Source organism: Pristiophorus japonicus, chromosome 1 (assembly GCF_044704955.1).
Source record: "Pristiophorus japonicus isolate sPriJap1 chromosome 1, sPriJap1.hap1, whole genome shotgun sequence".
Classification (NCBI taxonomy): Eukaryota; Metazoa; Chordata; class Chondrichthyes; family Pristiophoridae; genus Pristiophorus; species Pristiophorus japonicus.
Window position 1 is genome coordinate 187166255 of NC_091977.1, and position 21140 is coordinate 187187394.

General features: G+C 45.2%; 1 protein-coding gene and 1 pseudogene across 4 annotated transcripts in view; one reads left to right on the forward strand and one right to left on the reverse strand.

The window, feature by feature from the left end:
• Positions 1-9654, forward strand: part of LOC139261153 (putative nuclease HARBI1) — a 186938-nt pseudogene extending 177284 nt beyond the window's left edge.
• The window catches only part of xrcc4 (X-ray repair complementing defective repair in Chinese hamster cells 4), a 691243-nt gene that overhangs the window by 582408 nt on the left and 87695 nt on the right, over positions 1-21140 (reverse strand). The gene's annotated exons all lie outside the window — the stretch shown is intronic.

Here is a 21140-nt window from a genome sequence, read left to right on the forward strand (position 1 = left end):
ATTGCAAAAGTTTCTGCAGATATGTAAAGAGAAAAAGGTTAGTAAAGACAAACGTAGGTCCCCTGCAGTTAGAATCAGGGGAAGTCATAACGGGGAACAAAGAAATGGCAGACCAATTGAACAAGTACTTTGGTTCGGTATTCACTAAGGAGGACACAAACAACCTTCCGGATATAAAAGGGGTCAGAGGGTCTAGTAAGGAGGAGGAACTGAGGGAAATCTTTATTAGTCGGGAAATTGTGTTGGGGAAATTGATGGGATTGAAGGCCGATAAATCCCCAGGGCCTGATGGACTGCATCCCAGAGTACTTAAGGAGGTGGCCTTGGAAATAGCGGATGCATTGACAGTCATTTTCCAACATTCCATTGACTCTGGATCAGTTCCTATCGAGTGGAGGGTAGCCAATGTAACCCCACTTTTTAAAAAAGGATTGAGAGAGAAAACGGAATTATAGACCGGTCAGCTTGACCTCAGTAGTGGGTAAAATGATGGAATCAATTATTAAGGATGTCATAGCAGCGCATTTGGAAAAAGGTGACATGATAGGTCCAAGTCAGCATGGATTTGTGAAAGGGAAATCATGCTTGACAAATCTTCTGGAATTTTTTGAGGATGTTTCCAGTAAAGTGGACAAGGGAGAACCAGTTGATGTGGTATATTTTGACTTTCAGAAGGCTTTCGACAAGGTCCCACACAAGAGATTAATGTGCAAAGTTAAAGCACATGGGATTGGGGGTAGTGTGCTGACGTGGATTGAGAACTGGTTGGCAGACAGGAAGCAAAGAATAGGAGTAAATGGGTACTTTTCAGAAAGGCAGGCAGTGACTAGTGGGGTACCGCAAGGTTCTGTGCTGGGGCCCCAGCTGTTTACATTGTACATTAATGATTTAGATGAGGGGATTAAATGTAGTATCTCCAAATTTGCGGATGACACTAAGTTGGGTGGCAGTGTGAGCTGCGAGGAGGATGCTATGAGGCTGCAGAGTGACTTGGATAGGTTAGGTGAGTGGGCAAATGCATGGCAGATGAAGTATAATGTGGATAAATGTGAGGTTATCCACTTTGGTGGTAAAAACAGAGAGACAGACTATTATCTGAATGGTGACAGATTAGGAAAAGGGGAGGTGCAACGAGACCTGGGTGTCATGGTACATCAGTCATTGAAGGTTGGCATGCAGGTACAGCAACGGTTAAGAAAGCAAATGGCATGTTGGCCTTCATAGCGAGGGGATTTGAGTACAGGGGCAGGGAGGTGTTGCTACAGTTGTACAGGACCTTGGTGAGGCCACACCTGGAGTATTGTGTACAGTTTTGGTCTCCTAACTTGAGGAAGGACATTCTTGCTATTGAGGGAGTGCAGCGAAGATTCACCAGACTGATTCCCGGGATGGCGGGACTGACCTATCAAGAAAGACTGGATCAACTGGGCTTGTATTCATTGGAGTTCAGAAGAATGAGAGGGGACCTCATAGAAATGTTTAAAATTCTGACGGGTTTAGACAGGTTAGATGCAGGAAGAATGTTCCCAATGTTGGGGAAGTCCAGAACCACGGGTCACAGTCTAAGGATAAGGGGTAAGCCATTAAGGACCGAGATGAGGAGAAACTTCTTCACCCAGAGAGTGGTGAACCTGTGGAATTCTCTACCACAGAAAGTAGTTGAGGCCAATTCACTAAATATATTCAAAAGGGAGTTAGATGAAGTCCTTACTACTAAGGGGATCAAGGGGTATGGCGAGAAAGCAGGAAGGGGGTACTGAAGTTGCATGTTCAGCCATGAACTCATTGAATGGCGGTGCAGGCTAGAAGGGCTGAATGGCCTACTCCTGCACCTATTTTCTATGTTTCTATGTATATTTCACATTTCATCTCATACTTATTCCACCTCAGATACACTACAGCATATTGAAGAAAATGTTCACTGGCACCTCCTTATGGCATTTTCATTAATGTTAAATATTTTTTAACAGATATAAAACAGATAGCACCTGTTACACATTTTAACATGTTAAAAACAAAACATTGATATAACTAGGAAAAAAATTGATAAAACTGTGATCCTATCAAAAACCAAAGTGTTATTTGAACCATGGGTACGGTTTATCTGACAGACTAACTGGGAGGGAACTGCAAGGACTTACTTCATTTTAAGTTTGAAATGCCATCCAAATGAGTAATTTATTTTGCAGAACACCTCATGTCTCATTAATTTCTATGGGAATTTGGGGGGTTATGTTGGGAAGCCAAAATATAAGACACTGTCTCTTAAGACTATTGGTCAAAACAATTCCATGCCAGCTGTGCAAGTAACACAAAAATCCACATTACCTCAGGGAGAAGTAGGCAGCAACTTGCTAGACCATGGTCAGATGAAATAACAAAACAAGCAGTTTGTCGGTACAGCTGTGAAGGTGGCACAAACAACAAAATGAGAATAAGTGAAGATAGAGTAGGAAAACAGTGACATGAGGTAAATAAGTAAATCCTGATTGTCTCTCCTTTCAGCTTCCCTGTACAGAGGATGACAGGACAATACAAAAAGAAAGAGGACCATAAAAGGAGAATGGGATTCTATGCATTATTTTTGGTCTAAAATTACTGTATCACCAAAAAAATCAAAGTCTGTTTTCAGACAAGAAAAGATACTCTTAAAATCAGACTTTGCAAAATAAAAGGCATTAAGGTACCTAAAGTTTGGACTAAGGCATCCCTAAAGACTCAGTTGGTAAGTCTATTATCTAGTATCGAACCGGCTCATACAGATCAGAATGGTCCGAGGATCAGCCATGGTTCCAACTCTTAGGGCTCAATTTTGGCCAGGAGGTGCTCAGTTTTTTTTTGGAGCAACTTGATTTTTTTGGAGTATCTTAAAAATCCCCATTTTGCACATTCAATTTGCGCCAGTGTAAGTGAGTTAGTTACGACTTTTTTTAGTTTAGTTTAGTTTTTCTCAAAAGGGGGCGTTACCAGCCACCTACGCCAGTTTTGGCCTTTAGGCCACTTTGGCCAGCTAATAGTTACTCCAAATCTACTTAGGCCAGCATATGTGGCCATTCAGAAAACCCTTGGAGAGTTAAGAAATCAGAGCATGTAGGTACATCGGAGGCCAGCAGAACTTAATGACTTGACTAAAGAATGTGAATAGGATCAAACAGCTATACAGGACATCATGGCCCCAAGTTTCGGCCCGCGCCAAAAACGGCGCACCTCGGAGCTGGACGCCTGTTCTTCGCGCCTAAAAGTGCGCTTAAAAAAAACTCCGAGATTCTCCGGCTCCTCAGAGCTCTAACTCTGCTTGGCACGGCGTGTACTTCTCAGAGGGGGGAGGAGCCAAACACTTGCGCCGATTCTGGAAGTAGTGGGGGGCAGGTCCAATTTAAATGAGCCTTCGTGGTGCCGGCAACCCTGCGCGTGCGTGTTGGAGTGTGCGCGCACGCGCAGTATCAAACAAACATTGGCACTCGGCCATTTTTAAAAGAACTGGAGAAAAAGTGAAGATTTGTTTCTTGGTCCCCTTCAAAGGCTTGTAATTTAATTTTTGAGATATTTCTGTGTGTGAGGGAGTGCTTTTAGCAGCACTGTTGAATAAATCACCTGCTGAAATCAGTGAGTTCAGCTTTTCACTGCTAAACTTGCAGAACCGGTGCTGCATTGGTGCATGCAAATTAAGGACTGTGTGTTTGGAGAAATAAGAGTGCCAATTCAACTTTGCAAATTTAAATATAAAACTGTCGATGTGGCTGCCTCTCCCTGTCCAAATGGCCTCAGTCCCCCTCACAGCTCGAAGGCTGTTGCTGTATCTTCGGCTGCCGTCGAGCCACTGACGCCGCCCCTAAGCGTGGCCGAATGGCCTCAAGCACCATAAAGAGCTGCGTGTGTCAGGTGTTGATTCTTTGGCCGCCGGTCAGCCACTGACGCCGCCCCTAAAGCGTGGCCAAATGGCCTCACGTCGGTCCGCTGCTGATTCTTCGGCTGCCGGCCAGCCACTGACGCCGCTGATATTTCATGGCCGAATGGCTTCGAGTCCGTCCGGTGTTGCTTTTTCGCGGCCAGCCACGAAGAGAATGAAGGCCTGCTTCAAGCACCGCAGCTCAGCTCGAAGGCTGCTTGCTGCCGCTGCCGTCGAGACACTGACGCCACACCCCTGCCTGTCTCCAACATGAAAGGCCTGCCTGAAGCACTTTCACACAGGTAAGAACTATGGTTTATTTAGTCTTTTCTTTGCTTATAAATTTTTATTCAGGTTGGATTTATTTGTATAATATTTGTATAAGTATAACTAAGGATTGATTGTAGAATTTAATGACTTCCCTTCCCCCACCTCGTTCCCTACGCCTAATTTGTAACCTACGCCTGATTTTCTAACGTGTAGACAAGGTTTTTTCAAGCATACAAAAATCTTCACTTACTCCATTCTAAGTTAGTTTGGAGTAAGTTTTCACTGACGAAACTTTCAAAACAGGCGTAAGTGGCCGGACACGCCCCCTTTTGAAAAAAAAATTCTGTTCCAAAGTGAAACTGTTCTAACTGACTAGAACTGGAGCAAACTAAATGCCGAGAATTCCGATTTCTAAGATACTCCGTTCTACACCAGTTGCTCCTAAAAATCAGGAGCAACTGAGGCCGAAACTTGGGGCCCATATGACAAACTTGGCAAAGTTAATTTACTATACAACAGAAGCATTCATGGAAGCTTAAACTACAAAAATAAAAGTAAAAAATAGTTGAATTAAGTTGCCATAATCTCACAACTAATTAAAACAACTATTTGTTTGCAATGATTATACTGGGCCAAAATTGAGCCTAAATAATCTAAATAGTCGACTTCAATAAAGAAGATATTATCTCAGTGTTCCTCCGTCACCTATGTTCTTCTTTCACAATAGCACCAGGTGAATAGGCTTGACAAATGGTCACCACTATTCACAAGAGACAAAACATATTTACATAAATTTTTCAAAGTTCTCAAAGTTGAAACTGTGTTCCATGTGTGATCTCGTGTCGATCTAAAATAAGTTCCCAAAGTGCTTTAAAGAATATAAAGGACTGGATTTTCTGCTAATTTGCGTCCCTTTTCGCGCCGCGGCAGTAAATGATGTTTCTGAGCGTCCAGGATTTAGCGCCCTGCCGGAGGTTTCCACACGGGTTTTGTGACAACTCAAAAACTTACCGTCCCGCCCACCGTTTTGACCGTCATAACGACGTCAAATGTTGTGCAAGACTGCACTAGCATCCCAGATGGAACTTTCGGGCCCAATGCCTGATTTAGCGGCCGCCCCAAAACCCAACCGAAAAAAAAGGCAGTCCCACGGTGCAGCAGGAGCAATTGGCGGCATATTTAAAGGGAGTTGGAGGATCTTATATCGCAGTTGTCAGTGACTGCCACAGTTGCGCGCAGAACACTGAGTCTACATAGAAACATAGAAATTAGGTGCAGGAGCAGGCCATTCGGCCCCTCAAGCCTGCACCGTCATTCAATAAGATCATGGCTGACCATTCAACCTCAATACCCCTTTCCTGCTTTCTCTCCATACCCCTTGATCGCTTTGGCCGTAAGGGCCATATCTAACTCCCTCTTGAATATACCTAACGAACTGGCATCAACAATTCTCTGTGGGAGGGAATTCCACAGGTTAACAACTCTCTGAGTGAAGAAGTTTCTCCTCATCTCGGTCCTAAATGGCTACCTCTTATTCTTAGACTGTGACCCCTGGTTCTGGAAGTCCCCAGCAACGGGAACATTCTTCCTGCCTCTAAGCTGTCCAATCCAGTCAGAATTTTATGTTTCTATGAAATCCCCTCTCATTCTTCTAAACTCCAGTGGATACAAGCCCAGTTGGTCCAGTCTGTCCTCATATGTCAGTCCTGCCATCCCGGGAATCAATCTGGTGAACCTTCGCTGTACTCCCTCAATAGCAAGAACGTCCTTCCTCAGATTAGGAGACCAAAACTGAACACAATATTCCAGGTGTGGCCTCACCAATGCTCTGTACAACTGCAGTAAGACCTCCCTGCTCCTATACTCAAATCCTCTCGTGATGAAGGTCAACATGCAATTTGCCTTCTTTACCGCCTGTTGTACCTGCATGCCAAACTTCAATGACTGATGTACCATGACACCCAGGTCCCTTTGCACCTCTCCCCTTTTCCTAATCTGTCACCATTCAGATAATATCCTGTCTTCGTGTTTTTGCCACCAAAGTGGATAACCTCTCATTTATCCACATTATACTGCATCTGCCATGCATTTGCCCACTCACCTAACCTGTCCAAGTCAACTTGCAGCCTCTTAGCATCCTCCTCACAGCTCACACTGCCACCCAGCTTAATGTCATTTGCAAACTTGGAGATATTACATTCAATTCCTTCATCTAAATCATTAATGTATATTGTAATTAGCTGGGGTCCCAGCACTGAGCCCTGCGGCACCCCACTCATCACTGCCTGCCATTCTGAAAAGGACCCGTTTATCCCGACTCTCTGCTTCCTGTCTGCCAACCAGTTCTCTATCCACGTCTATACATTACCCCCAATACCATGTGCTTTAATTTTGCACACTAATCTCTTGTGCGGGATCTTGTCAAAAGCCTTTTGAAAGTCCAAATACACCAAATCCACTGGTTCTCCACTCTACGAGTTACATCCTCAAAAAATTCGAGAAAATTTGTCAAGCATGATTTCCCTTTCATAAATCCATGCTGTCTTGGACCGATCCTGTCACTGCTTTCCAAATGCGTTGCTATTTCATCTTTAATAATTGATTCCAACATTTTCCCCACCACTGATGTCAGGCTAACTGGTCGAAAATTCCTTGTTTTCTCTCTCCCTTCTTTTTTAAAAAGTGGCGTTATATTAGCTACCCTCCAGTCCATAGGAACTGATCCGGAGTCAATAGAATGTTGGAAAATGATCACCAATGCATCCACTATTTCCAGGGCCACTTTCTTAAGTACTCAGGAGATTTATCAGACCCTGGGGATTTATCGGCCTTCAAACCCATCAATTTCCCGAACACAATTTCCTGACTAATAAGGATTTCCTTCAGTTCCTCATTTTCGCTAGACTCTCAAACCCCTAGTATTTCCGGAAGGTTATTTGTGTCTTCCTTAGTGAAGACAGGTCCAATGTATTTGTTCAACTGGTCTGCCATTTCTTTGTTTCCCATTATAAAGTCACCTGATTCTGACTGCAAAGGACCTACGTTGGTCTTCACTAATCTTTTTCTCTTCACATATCTATAGAAGTTTTTGCAGTCAGTTTTTATGTTCCTGCAAGCTTCCTCTCATACTCTATTTTCCCCTTCCGAATTAGACCCTTTGCCCTCCTCTGCTGAATTCTAAATTTCTCTCAGTCCTCAGGTTTGCTGCTTTTTCTGGCCAATTTATATGCCTCTTCCTTGGATTTAACACTATCCCTAATTTCCCTTGTTAGCCACGGTTGAGCTACCTTCCCCGTCTTATTTTTGCTCCAGACAGGAATGTACAATTGTTTAAGTTCATCCATGTAATCTATAAATGTCTGCCATTGCCTATCCACTGTCAACCCTTTCAATATAATTTGCCATTCTATCCTAACCAATTCACGTCTCATATCATCGAAGTTACCTTTCCTTAAGTTCAGGACCCTAGTCTCTGAATTAACCGTGTCACTCTCCATCTTAATAAAGAATTCTACCATATTATGGTCACTCTTCCCCAAGGAGCCTCACACAACAAGATTGCTAATTAGTCTTTTCTCATTACTCAGTGTAGGATGGCCAGTTCTCTAGTTGGTTCCTCGACATATTGGTCTAGAAAACTATCCTTCATACACTTCAGGAAATCCTCCTCCAGCGCATTGCTACCAGCTTGGTTAGCCCAATCTGTATGTAGGTTAAAGTCGCCCATGATAACTGCTGTATCTTTATTGCATGCATCCCTAATTTCTTGTTTGATGCTGTCCCCAACCTCACTACCAATGTTTGGTGATCTGTACACAACTCCATTTGCGTTTTCTGCCCTTTGGTATTCCGCAGCTCTATCCATACAGATTCCACATCATCCAAGCTAATGTCCTTCCTTACTATTGCGTTAATTTCCTCTTTAACCAGCAAAGCCACCCCGTCTCCTTTTCCTATCTGTCTATCCTTCCTGAATGTTGAATACCCCTAAACGTTGAGTACCTAGCCTTGGTCACCCTGGAGCCATATCTCCATAATTCCAATTATATCATCACCGTTAATAGCTGCCTGCGCAGTTAATTCATCCACCTTATTACGAATACTCCTCACATTGAGGCACAGAGCCTTCAGGCTTGTCTTTTTAACACTCTTTGTCCCTTTAGAATTTTGCTGTAATGTAGCCCTTTTTGATTTTTGTCTTGGGTTTCTCTGCCCTCCACTTTTACTATTCTCCTTTTTATCTTTTGCTTCTGCCCCCATTTTATTTCCCTCTGTCTCCCTGCATAGGTTCCCATCCCCTGCCATATTAGTTTAAAGCCGCACTTTCAAGGTCAGTAAAAGTTCAATGGGGGCAGTTAGTTCAGCAGAAAATCGTGCTGGTTGCTATTGGCAGGCGGCTTCAAGCTTCTTGTCCATGGTTTGCAATGGAATCGAAGAGGTCACAGACATTTGCGGAGGAGGCCTTACCTCCCACAGGTTTACAGGGAACATCGCTCATACCGTCACATTTCTGATGCGCAGTGCGTTCGAAGGCTGCGCTTCAGAAAAGAAGTGCTGACAGAGATATGCCAGACCTACAGCCCTACCAGCGCCAACAGGACTGCGCTGCCTGACGAGGTGAAGGTTACAGTGGCGATGGCCTTCCACGCCTAGGCTCCTTCCAGGTAGCAGCAGGGAAAGTATGCTGCATGTCGCAGCACGCTACACATTGCTGCATTCGCCAGGTGACATGGGCATTATATGCACGCAGAATGGACTTCTTAAAGTTCCCAATGAGCAGGGACAGCCAGAAAGAGAGGGCTATAGGATGTGGATGATTTGCAGGCTTCCCCAAGGTTCAGGGTGCCATTGCCTGTAGACACGTCACCCTACGAGCACCAACGCAGAATGCAGAGGTCTTCCGAAACAGAAAGGGATACCACTCCCTCAACGTTCAGCTGGTCTGCGATCACACTCAGCGCAGACTCACAGTCAATGCCTGCTATTGAGGGAGCACACATGATGCTTTCATCTTGCTTGAGAGCAGTGTCTCACGCATGTTTCAGTGACAAAGACAAGGTCAGAGCTGGCTGATCGGGGACAAAGGATACAGCCTGGCCACCTGACTCATGAGCCCCTTCCGGAACCCTGCCACAGAAGCCGAGCAGCGCTATAATGGCAGCCATGCAGCCACCCACATCATCATTGAACAGACAATTGGCATGCTGAAGCAACGATTCCGATGCCTGGATCGCTCTGGAGGCAGCCTTCAAAACTCACCTCAGCAGGTTTCCAAGTTCATTGTCGTGTGCTGCATGCTACACAACTTAGCCATCATGAGGGGACAGGCATTGCCAATGGGGATTGCAGGACCACCTCAGGACAAGGAAGACGAGCCTGCCAAGCAACCCATACCGCAACCACCACAACCACCACAACCACAGGGGAGGCAGCGTGGAGATGTGACTGCTGCAAGAGCCTTACGTCGGCATCTCATCATTCACCGATTTGTTTGAACGGGGAACGGGAAGTTTGAGCTGCCTATTCTACAACTGATTGCTGTTTTGTGTCTCATTTTCACAATGTCAAAGGTCAATCAACAATTTTTACCAACATTGAACAGTCGCAATTCTTGCCCTCGCCGCCCCCCCCCCCCCCGACCCCCACAAAACCCTAAATTATACAATGCTTAAACACATAACTGATCCCTGCAATCAACAACATCTAAAGTAACAAAACATTGCAGTGAACATGTAAAGGGAAAAAAAATGCTTCCTGCAGTACACATCATTTAAAGGGGAAAAAAACTGCATCCTGCAGTGCGCAACATTTAAAGGTACAATGAATTGTTGCCAGCCCTTAGTGGGTCTTGGACAGACTTTCCCCCCCGCCCCTTCCTTTCAACTCTCTCTCATGCCTGCTGCTCCTCTTCAATGAGGCCTCAGGGCGTACAGCAAGACTGCTAGAGGGCTGCAGTGTTGGGGAGGGCACACAATGGAGACAGCGTCTGAAGACGCACTGGGTCAGCTCCTGGCCTGGAAGGCACAGCTTTAGACTGGGGAGCTTCTTCCTCGACGTTACCAGTCACAGGTGGATGGGGTGTCAACCGTGTATGGTGCATGGTTGGCAAGTGAGTGGTGAGAGTCAGAATCCTGAGGAATGACACCACCTTCCATTTCCCTGGAGCCATTCACTCTCCGACGGGGCTGGGCCTTAGCAACTGGAACACGATGTTGACGAACAACTTGCTGGCCTGCTTTTGCACCGTCACTTCCCTGTGGGACAGTGGGGAACGGAGAGAGTATAGAAGCAGACATGGACTGCCCAAGCTGAAGCAAATCTTGCATCTGTGTTGCGCCCGAGTCTGCGGCGTGATCAATGACATACGCCACACACTCTGGAACTCCACTGTCGCTGCTCGAGGCCACCAGTCTGTGTGTGTGGGCAATGATGGCCTCGCTGGACTCACGACTCGCAACGACAATCTGCGACGCTGCCTCTGCAACAGTCGCAGTGAGCTTGTCAATGCTCGCTGGCATCTGTCCCAATGCATCAATAAGGTCACGGTGCATCACTGTGGTTTCCCTGGACATTTGCACCAGGTCCACTTCAATGTCTGCCTGTCTGTGAGCAGACCGACTTTGCTGGCTCACCCTCCAGCGAGTTGGCCTGCGAGATTCCACTCCGGCACTGTGTTGCTGTACCCCACCGGGGCCAGGAGCTTCCGAATACTCAAAGCCCGGGAAGTCTGCGTCGTCGCCAGAAGTACTTAATCCCGATGGGGCAACTGGTAGCTCAGATGCTCCGCTGGAGCATTGTCCTCCAGTGCCTCATCGTCGGTCGCATGGCCTGAAGTGGAGGCCTCCCTCGAGGGATGCTGCGCCTCTGGTTGGTCATCTGGAAGCAGAAAACAGCAGACGAGGGGGTAGCAGCAGGGGAGATGGCAGGGTGACATGAGGAAGGTGGCATAGCACAGTTTCATTTGAGGGCCGCCGCAAATCCATAATATCTGGCAATGCAGTGCATTCAGTCATGCGATCTATTTACATACCCTCACTACCCGAAGGGGGTGCAGCATCGCCCCTGGCAACTGTCCGACCTGGGATTCCAATGAAGGCAAAGACCCTCTCCTCTACGTCCGTCAGAGGAACTGTGCGAGGCAGACCCCTCGCCAGTCCACAGCTGCTCCCTCCTGTTGTGGGAGTGCTTTGACTGCAAAGAGAAAAATCGGAAGGGTTCAAAAAGGGTCTCTCTGCTATTGTGCCATATATGCCTACCACAGTAGAATAGGTGATACTGTGTGAATGTTCTGGAGGCCTCCATTCAATCTGGTTTGACCTTGCATGTGCTTCGTCAATATGTATTCGGAGGTTAGAGGCATCTACCATTGGGAATGCAAGTGAAATGCAAGTCAAAATACAGGGAAGCCAATTTAAAACTGAGTTGAGAAGAAATTTCTTCTCCCAGTGGGTTGTGAATCTGTGGAATTGTCTGCCCAAGGAAGCAGTTGAGGCTAGCTCATTGAATGTATTCAAATCACAGATAGATAGATTTTTAACCAATAAGGGAATTAAGGGTTATGGGGAGCAGGCGGGTAAGTGGAGCTGAGTCCACGGCCAGATCAGCCATGATCTTGTTGAATGGCGGAGCAGGCTCGAGGGGCTAGATGGCCTACTCCTGTTCCAAATTCTTATATTCTTATGAGCTTTCAGAAAGCGATAGGAGCAGTTGGAGTGCACTACTTCCCTTCTTCTCTGAGGGTTGTAAATCTGTGGAATTCGCTGCCTTCAGAGAGCTGTGGAAGCTGGGTCATTGAATAAATTTAAGACAGAGATACACAGTTTCTTAACCAATAAGGGCATAAGTGGTTATAGGGAGTAGGCAGGGAAGTGGACCTGAGTCAATGATCGAATCAGCCATGATCGTATTAAATGGATGGAGCAGACTCGAGGGGCCGGATGGCCTACTCCTGCTCTAATTTCTTATGTTCTTATTATGAGGGATGACCTTAATCATATAAATTATGTATATAGATCACTAAAAGTCAATGGTTGCCGAAGTAAGCCTTCATCTTTGTTATGCATTTTGAAAGGCACCTCACGGAGTATTGGGAGGGACCAGCTACATGAAACACTTCACATAGTGTGTGAGGTTAATGTTACAAGTCATGGAAGCATGCATAGATGCAAATGGTACTCACCTCGACGACCTTTGTGAGGTCGTTGAACCTTTTTCGGTACTGTGTGCCAGTCCTGGGCACAGTGTCTGCAGCAGACACCTCCTGTGCAATGTCCCTCCATATTCTCTTAAACGCAGAAGGGAGTGGTCTGGCTCCCCCTGTAAGATAGCGTGAGGCCCACCTCCTCTCCACCCCGCTCTGGCACGCTGCTTCCTTCCTGCTCCTCCATCTCAGCTGAAGTGGGCCGGTTTAAATGCGCATGCATACAGGAAGTTGGCGCGCCCTGCGTTTGCGACCGGAAAAGAAACCAGGAGGGAAAAAAAAAGTTCAATGCGCATGCGCAAAATGGCCGCCTTCTTTGATGCCGGAAGTTTCGGTTCCGGTGCACAAAGTCAGTCATGCAACACCCGACTTAACGCTAACACTCCTCCACATCACTTTTTGGCCGAAAATTCATGACGAGGGCGCAAACTATTTCCTGGTGCAAACCTTTGAGCACCACCACGATTTGCGCCCCGAAATGCTAAAAGCGAAAAATCCAGCCCCGAGACTTTCACAGATCACTCTCTAGAATGCTGCTATCAGGTTTTTCATGGGAGCAGGTTTCTATAAATGGTCAGAAATTACAGGACCAGTGAGCCAAGTGCTCTAAATAACTACAACATGCTTTCCAGCTCAACATTGGGAAAGTATCAGGGAGGGGGAATTCATGAAGGCTCAGCCTTCATTCTCTTTAACCCTCTCCCCCAATAGTTCCACAACCTACCCCCTTCAATCCTCCCAGATCCAAAGGCTCCTTTCCCCATTCAAGTCAGACGCTCGCAGGTCTCACCCCAGTGCTTGCATAATCATATTCCCCACTCTTACATCCTGCGATGGCTTCCCATCCACCAATGTTTGCAGCCCCCATAACCTCCCTCCGAGTAGACCTGCAACCACAAATCAATTTTACCCCAAAGCTACCCAGCTGCTGATTCCAAACCCTAAGTTACCAGCCTAATCCCATTGCTCTTAGAACCCCCAAAACACTAATTCCAGAACATATATCCACTTCTTAGTACACCCACACATAATGCCCCCTCCTTGCTCCTACACCTTGCCACACCCATCCTCTACTACTGTGCACTTGTTTATTTCCATACTGTCTACAATAAAACCAACAGTAGTAGTAAGTTAGGTATTAACAGAACTCACATCAGAATCAGTACAAACAAACAGAATTTTAGGCACATCATTTTGTGCAATCTAATAAGCTTAATCCTTCATTGTCATAAATCTATACACAGTATTTTTGCAAGGTCACAAATTTGCTTATTTCATCACAACAACTTGTATAGCGCCTTTAAAATGTCCCAAGATGCTTCACAGGAGTATTATAAGACAAAAAAATGACACCGAGCCACCTAAGGAAAAATTAGGGCAGGTGACCAAAAGCTTGGTCAAAGAGGATGGTTTTAAGGAGCATCTTAAAGGAGGAAAGAGAGGTAGAGAGACGGAGAGGGTTAGGCAGGGAATTCCAGAGCTTCGGGCCGAGGCAACAGAAGGCACAGCCACCAATGGTTGAGCGATTATAATCAGGGATGCTCAGGAGGGCAGAATTAGAGGAGCGGTGGTATCTCGAGGGTATCACAACTAAAATATACTAATTATTATTCTCTATTGTACTCTCCCTTCCAGCATAGCACATTTCTCCTCCAAGTTCCTACTTGCAGTGAATTTTACCAGAATGCATACAATTACATAGTCCTGTCGATATTTTCTATGATAAATACAAAAGCTTTAAACGCTATTTTCCTATACAGATGGACCTCTCTGGTCCGACACCCTTGGGACCTGACTGGTGCCGGACCAGAGAATTTTCCGAACCATGTGAGGTCAACTGGTGACAACGCTGCTGACAACGACCCGGACGCGTCTGTGCATGCGCTGCGCAGAAGCCTACTGCGCAGCATTTAAGTCGTACAGAAACACTCCGTTTTAAAAAATCCTCAGGCCCAGCTTCAGCGCCTCAGCCAGCCGCCTGCCCTTCTCTTCCCTTCTCTTTCCTTGCTCGGCCCGCTTACCTCAATGAACACCAACACCTCAAAAAACCACATACACACACACGAAAAAAGAGAGATTGGAGATAAAGTGGAGGATAAAGTCAAGGAGAGACGCCGACCCTTACCCACGATCCTACTCCAGGCACCAGTCCGGGTGTAAGCCGCAAACAGAGCCTGACTGGTGGAAGCGGCAGCCTCCTCGCACCGACACACACACACACACACACACACACAAACAACCCTCCCCCCGCCCCCCCGAGACCAAGGGGAGGTGAAAATGTCGGCTCCGCTCGGCATTGCAGCTGCAGCCTGCAGAGCATGAGCGCCCGCCGCCAATCAGGCAAGTAGAGGCAGCCTCGGCAGCACTAGCCAGTATGTAAAACCTCCAGCTGGCCAGGGCAAGGCTGTCAAGATGTGTCATTCAAAATGCATCACAGGTACCTTTAACACGTGGAGCCACAGTTTTTTTTTAATGGACGCCACACACGCTGGGACTGATGCCGGACCAGGGATGTTTCCGGACTAGAGAGTCCCGGACTGGAGAGGTACAACCTGTAGTATTTAAATCCGGAAGAAGCATAAAGAATTTGAGGAAAATTAAGGAAAATAATGAAAATGTTTCAAATTCTCAAATGAAGTTAATAACCAATAATAACCTCAGTCAGTCTTGGGCAAGAAAATTAATTGTAGAGTTTTTTTGTCCGTTTTATTTTTCCTTTGATCTTGGAAAATCCAGTTACATTTTCTGATCACCTGAGCAAGCTCACACAACTGGCATTCAGTACAAACAAATGTATATACAGAAGTCATTAAGATTATCACAACAATACGATATTTTCATGTAGTATTACTCCCGAGCAATTGAGGCTACATGTAGTGCCAAAACTACTTCTCCAGCTAAGGTCAGCTAACTAAGCACAGACAGGGAATTGAACTTAGTGCCTGCTGATCTGCATGGCTTAGTGCCACACCACCAACTGGATTTAACTTGTTTTTGTATTTAAAGTAATGTACTCCGATTTGTTTGATTTGAAAACTGGATTGGCAATAGGAAACAGAAATAGATGATAAATGGAAAAAGCCCACTCTAGGGGGCAGTAGCTCACGGACTCTCATAGGAAACATCTGTTAACACATTCATAAATAACATGGATGAGAGCACTTCTTGTGTGTGTATTATAAAATGCGCTAATGTGGTGAGATGACAAGTGAAGATCTGGACCAATTATGCAATTAAAAATGGGGCACCACCACCTTCTCAGGGAAATAGGAAAGGGCAATAAACGTGGCCTTACTCGAGCTGCCCACATCCCAAGAACAAATAACAAAGGTAAATGGACTTTAATCGAGAAAAGATAAGGTAATGAATTTTGGAACAGCAAAAAAAAAATCAAACAAATGGAAAAAATATTTGTTTGTGATTATTGTTCACTGAATATCAAGTGTCAATGTAAAGACATCTCATTGTCTGCAACTTAACATTGCTCCCTAATCATAAGATTAGTTCTCACATTCATTTATAAACTCACCCAATATGTTTGTACACAGGAAAGGTATATTGGCCTTGGAAAAGGTGCAGCGCAGATTCACCAGAATGATGAGTACATGTTACATGGCTTGCATTCCCTCCAGTTTAGAAGATTGAAGGGTGATTTATTCGAGGTGTTTAAAATAATAAAGGAATTTGATAGGGTAGATATGGCAAGTCCAGAACAAAAGGGCATAATTTTAAAATTAGAGCCAGGCCATTTAGGAGTGAAATCAAAAGGCATTTTTTCACACAAAGGTTAGTGAAAATCTGGAACGCTCTCCCTCAAATTGAAATTTTCAAGACTGATACAGATAGATTTTTTTGTTAGGTAAGGGTATCAAGAAATATGGAACAAAGGCAGGTAAATGGAGATCAGGTACAGAGCAGTCATGAATTAACTGAATGTTGGAACAGGTTTGATGAGCCCCCGCCACCCTGGAAATACCTCAAAGCTATCCCAAGTTGCCTCTTTCATAGGGGGGTTGCAATAAACAAAACAATTTCCCTGGTATTCAACACTTATTCTCACTTGGTATACCAGCCTCCAAAGTTACACCGGGTCCTTGTGAGGCAGTGGCGAAATAAGGAATCCTTGCCCTGGGCCACTTGCCCCCTTTATATTGATGCCTTCATAGGGGTGGGTAGAGACTTGATTCCCATAAGGCCTTCCCAGAAACTGCCCCACGGCAGGCACCCAGCTGATTCATGTGTCAGGTTTGTGGCTGTTTCAGCAGACTCCTGCCAGAGCTACGGTGCTGTTGGGGAGGGGTTAAACTAATATGGCAGTGGGATGGGAACCTATGCAGGGAGACAGAGGGAAGTAGAATGGGGGCAGAAGCAAAAGATAGAAAGAAGAAAGGTAAAAGTGGAGGGCAGAGAAACCCAAGACAAAAAGCAAAAAGGGCCACATTGCAGCAAAATTCTAAAAGGGGCAAAGTGTGTTAAAAAGACAAGCCCGAAGGCTCCGTGCCTCAATGCGAGGAGTATTCGGAATAAGGTGGACGAATTAACTGCGCAGATAGCAGTTAACGGATATGATGTAAATGGCATCACGGGGACATGACTCCAGGGTGACCAAGGCTGGGAACTCAACATCCAGGAGTATTCAACATTCAGGAAGGATAGACAGAAAGGAAAAAGAGGTGGGGTAGCGTTGCTGGTTAAAGAGGAAATTAACGCAATAGTAAGGAAGGACATTAGCTTGGATGATGTGGAATCGGTATGGGTGGACCTACGGAATACCAAAGGGCAGAAAACGCTAGTGGGAGTTGTGTACAGACCACCAAACAGTAGTAGTGAGGTTGGGGACAGCATCAAACAAGAAATTAGGGATGCGTGCAATAAAGGTACAGCAGTTATCATGCACAACTTTAATCTACATATTGATTGAGCTAACCAAACTGGTAGCAATGCAGTGGATGAGGATTTCCTGGAGTGTAGTAGGGATGGTTTTCTGGACCAATATGTCGAGGAACCAACTAGCGCACTGGCCATCCTAGACTGGGTGATGTGTAATGAGAAAGGACTAATTAGCAATCTTGTTGTGCGAGGCCCCTTGGGGAAGAGTGACCATAATATGGTAGAATTCTTTATTAAGACGGAGAGTGACACAGTTAATTCAGAGATAAGGGTCCTGAACTTAAGAAAAGATAACTTCGATAGCATGAGACGTGAATTGGCTAGAATAGACTGGCGAGTGATACTTAAAGGGTTGACAGTGGATAGGCAATGGCAAATATTTAAAGATCTCATGGAAGAACTTCAACAATTGTACATCCCTGTCTGGAGTAAAAATAAAATGGAGAAGGTGGCTCAACCGTGGCTAACAAGGGAAATTAAGGATAGTGTTAAATTAAAGGAAGAGGCATATAAATTGGTCAGAAAAAGCAGCAAACCTGAGGACTGGGAGAATTTTGTAATACAGCAGTGGAGGACAAGGGGTTTAATTAGGAGAGAAAATAGAGTACGAGAGGAAGCTTGCTGGGAACATAAAAACTGACTGCAAAAGCTTTTATAGATATGTGAAGAGAAAAAGATTAGTGAAGACAAACGTAGGTCCCTTGCAGTCACATTCAGGTGAATTTATAATGGGGAACAAAGAAATGGCAGTTAAACAAATACTTTACAAAGGAAGACACAAATAACCTTCCGAAAATACTAGGGGACCGAGAGTCTAGTGAGGAGGAGGAATTGAGGAAATCTTTATTCGGCGGGAAATTGTGTTAGGGAAAGTGATGGGATTGAAGGCCGATAGATCGCAGGGGCCTGATAGTCTGCATCCCAGAGTACTTAAGGAAGTAGCCCTAGAAATAGTGGATGCATTGGTGATCATTTTCCAACAGTCTATCGATTCTGGATCGGTTCCTATGGCCTGGAGGGTAGCTAATTTAACACCACGTTTTAAGAAAGGAGGGAGAGAGAAAATGGGTAATTATAGACCGGTTAGCCTGACATCAGTGGTGGGGAAAATGTTGGAATCAATTATTAAAGATGAAATAGCAGCACAGTTGGAAAGCAGTGACAGGATTGGTCCAAGTCAGCATGGATTTATGAAAGGGAAATCCTGCTTGACAAATCTTCTAGAATTTTTTGAGGATGTAACTAGTTGAGTGGACAAGGAAGAACCAGTGGATGTGGTGTATTTGGACTTTCAAAAGGCTTTTGACAAGGTCCCACACAAGAGATCGGTGTGTAAAATTAAAGCACATGGTATTGGGGGTAATGTACTGATGTGGATAGAGAACTGGTTGGCAGACAGGAAGCAGAGAGTCAGGATAAACGGGTCCTTTTCAGAATGGCAGGCAGTGACTAGTGGGGTGCCACAGGGCTCAGTGCTGGGACCCCAGCTATTTACAATATACATCAATGATTTGGATGAGGGAATTGAGTGTATTATCTCCAAGTTTGCACATGAAACTAAGCTGGGTGGCGTTGTGAGCTGTGAGATGGAATCTAAAAGGCTGCAGGGTGACTTGGACAGGTTAGGTGAGTAGGCAAACGCGTGGCAGATGCAGTATAATGTGGATAAATGCGAGGTTATCCACTTTGATGGCAAAAACACGAAGGCAGAATATTATCTGAATGGCGGCAGATTAGGATAAGGGGAGGTGCAACGAGACCTGGGTGTCATGGCACATCAGTCATTGAAAGTTGGCATGCAGGTACAACAGGCGGTGAAGACGACAAATGATATGTTGGCCTTCATAGCTAGGGGATTTGAGTATCGGAGCAGGGAGGTCTTACTGCAGTTGTACAGGGCCTTAGTGAAGCCTCATCTGGAATATTGTGTTCAGTTTTCGTCTCCTAATCTGAGGAATGACGTTCTTGCTATTGAGGGAGTGCAGCGCAGGTTCACCAGACTGATTCCCGGGATGGCAGGACTGACATATGAGGAGAGACTGGATCGACTGGGCCTGTATTAACTGGAGTTTAGAAGGATGAGAGGGGATCTCACCGAAACATATAAAATTCTGACGGGACTGGACAGGTTAGATGCAGGAAGAATGTTCCCGATGTTGGGAAAGTCCAGAATCAGGGGACATAGTCTAAGGATAAGGAGTAAGCCATTTAGGACTGAGATGAGGAGAAACTTCTTCACTCAGAATTGTTAACCTGTGGAATTCCCTACCGCAGAGAGTTGTTGATGCCAGTTCATTGGATATATTCAAGAGAGAGTTAGATCTGGCCCTTACGGCTAAAGGGATCAAGGGGTATGGAGAGAAAGCAGGAAAGGGGTACTAAGGTGAATGATCAGCCATGATCTTATTGAATGGTGGTGCAGGCTCGAAGGGCCGAATGGCCTACTCCTGCACCTATTTTCTATGTTTCTATAATTCCAGCCCCTTATAGACTTGATTATTCTAATGGACCTATTGCTGGCCTTCCATCCTCCACCAACACCACTTTGTCCAAAATGCAGCTGCCCATATCCTGTCCCAAAATTTAAACTCCTTGGCCTCATCTGAAAATCCCTCCATGACTATGCCCCACTTTAGATCTGCAACCTCCTCCATTCTTATGGCCGCCCGCCACACACCCACCACTCCTCACCCACAGTCCTTTCGAATTTGGCCTGGTGTGCGTCACCCTCTCTATTTGCCCTCCACTGATGGCAGAACCTTCAACCGCCTCAGCTTATCCTCTGGAACTCCATCCCTACACCTCCACTTCTCTCTCTCCTCCTTTAACAACCGCATCAAAATAATTATTTGACCAATCCTTTAGTCACCACTCCTAAACTCTCCCTCAAAAGCTTGCCATGTGTTTCCTTATCTACTTCAATTTATGGAGTACCATGGGATTCTTGTTTTTAAACATTAAATACACTATATAAGCTGTTCTTTCCATGGTTTCCTAGTTGATCCCGAGATAAGCTTCCAACCCCGTATTAGCTCCATTTCCTTCCCTAAACCTCTCTGTCTTTATTTCCTCCTTTAAGACGCTCCTTAAAACCTACCTCTTTGACCCTGTTTATATTTGGTCTAAAAGTATGTTATTTCATTACTTGCCCTGTTAAAGCAATCTCAGCATATGGTGCTAAAATGGGAAACTGTCTGCAAGAATTTGAGCTTACGCAAGGTTTTATTTTCAGGGAATGCCTCTGGGATGTGTTATTAAAATTGTCTGAGCCAACAGCAATATATAGTTGATAATCAGGTCTCTATCTGCCAGAAAGAGAGAAAAAAAAAAGGAGTTTAATTTGAAGATCTGAAAGTTTAATTGTTAAGAGCCACTGAGAATAACTATTTTTAATTTGTAAAAAGAAAAGACTTGGATTTCGAAAGTGCCTTTTATGAACAGCGAACGAGCCAGTGAAGTAATTTTGGTATGTAGTCACTGTTCTAACGTGGGAAACACGCGCAGCCAATTTGCACACAGCAAGCTCCCACAAACAGCAATGTGATCACGACCAGACAATCTGTTTTGTTCTGTTGATTGAGGGATAAATATTGGCCAGGACAACGGGGATAACTCCCCTGCGCTTTTAAAAAATAGTGCCATGGGATCATTTACGTCCACCTGAGAGAGCAGATGGGACCTCGGTGTAACGTCTCACCCGAAAGACAGCACCTCCAACAAGGCAGCAATCTCTCAGCACTGCACTGGATTGTCAGCCTAGATTTTTGTGCTCAAGTCCCACAACCTTCAGACTCAGAGGCAAGTGTGCTACCCACTGAGCCACAGCGGACTCTGTTAGTAGTGACTTTTAACTTATTAACAAAACCGTAAATCAATATTTAACCTGAGATT